We start from the raw sequence: 1,627 nt of genomic DNA on the forward strand, positions 1-1,627 counted from the left end.
GGTCCCATTTATTAATTTCCGTAATTTTTAATTTGTAAATTTAAAATTTTTGAACCCTGCCATTTCCTCCGAATTCATACTTGATTACAATTCCTTAGGAGTTGTAGGGAGTAGGAATATTCTTCAGTGCCACCTTTTTGGCCTAACTTAGGCTGAGATATGATAAATATAAACGAATAACGAAGCGAAGGTCAAGGCCAATTAGCATTATAAATACACGCAAAGGCACGGATCTAGCACTCGGCGCAGCCAGCCAACGACTACCGGCACTGTACAGGAGCTGAGTCTAGGCTTGCTCATTCGTTCACGTCGACAATGTGGGTGCCTTTGCACACTAAACGACGCAGAGCTGAGGGCAGAAGATGCACAACAAAGATGGATGTGCATTCATCGGAGTGTCAGGTGTATAGAGGGGAAAGCAGAGAAGAGGAGTAGGGTTTTGAGAAGACATGTCATGCTTGGGGGAAGAACGTCATGGTCTGGAAAATTCGGATGAGTAGACCTCATTCGCTAACACCGTAAGCATGTGACGCAGTAGATGGTAGAAAGGCGGATATAGTGGTAAAATGTCTGTGGTCGTGGAGGCCTGTCAAAGGAGCAGAATCAATGGCACGTGATGCGTCGGTGGAGCTGTTGTAGCTTAGACATCGAGGTCCTACTCACCGACTTCTCATTCCTCCTTCACCAGATATTGTCACCTTAGACAGATTTTCATAAACATGGTCCTTCATCTCCTTTTTACTTCACCCTTGTCTCCACCATAAGATTAACGCTTGCTGACTAACACATAGTACTTTTTGTCAGTTCTTTACGTGCAGATATTTGATGTCTCTTTTCTCACTGCTTTTGTGTTTACACATCAACTCTTGCAAATCCTAGCCCCTAGTACAAGTGCGGGGAAATATAGGCCTTAGTAGGATATAGGTCCTTTCTTTTTGAATGGTTAGCTGAGGAAGGTCAAAGTGAAAGTGATTTTGAACTCATCCATAGACAGTGGATGTTGATTCCCCTGAAATTGTGCTACTCATACATTGTTGAAAGGAGTGATCTCTGTCGCGGCATGATTTAGGTGGTCTCGTCAGGGTCTAGAAGGTGGTCTCGATAGCCAGATGGCAGTGGTTATTGGTGGAGGAGAATGTGTTGCAGGCCAGTTGTGAGTGGAAGTGGGTATAGTTTGTCACTGAGAAGTTTACTGTGATGCAGAGTACAACTGTAATGTAGGTGTGGCGTAAGTGACTGTCCCCATTTAAAGGGTGGCAACCTGTTGGTCCTAATTGCTGCACCATCGTCACCGCCATTGATTTACTCATTGCCCGAAATGACGTAGTCAAATTTAAGGGCTCAAGTGCACATGTTACCAATGATAAGTACGGTGAGTAGTGCCAATACTGAAGTCCATCCTGTATGCGTTGAAATTATTCACAACCAAACAAATGGATTCCTTTTCTCATTTCTGAGCCCTCAGATAATGGTTCCCAACACCGGCCGACGGATAATGGGAAGAACAGACGAAACGAATTTGAAAAGCCTTGAAGACTACTCACGTATTCATGCCATGTTAAGGCAGATTAAATCAGCTTTGCCTGATGCCAAAGTAGATACTTCTCACAAACCAAGCAGCATTTGT

At 43.9% G+C, this 1,627-nt stretch overlaps 1 protein-coding gene across 1 annotated transcript in view; it reads left to right on the forward strand.

Moving 5' to 3' along the window:
* EGR_10251 (hypothetical protein) overlaps nucleotides 1–1,627 on the forward strand; it is a gene marked incomplete at both ends in the record, with an annotated part of 15,250 nt that overhangs the window by 3,057 nt on the left and 10,566 nt on the right. The gene's annotated exons all lie outside the window — the stretch shown is intronic.

The sequence above is a fragment of the Echinococcus granulosus genome, assembly GCF_000524195.1.
Source record: "Echinococcus granulosus chromosome Unknown EG_S00202, whole genome shotgun sequence".
Classification (NCBI taxonomy): Eukaryota; Metazoa; Platyhelminthes; class Cestoda; order Cyclophyllidea; family Taeniidae; genus Echinococcus; species Echinococcus granulosus.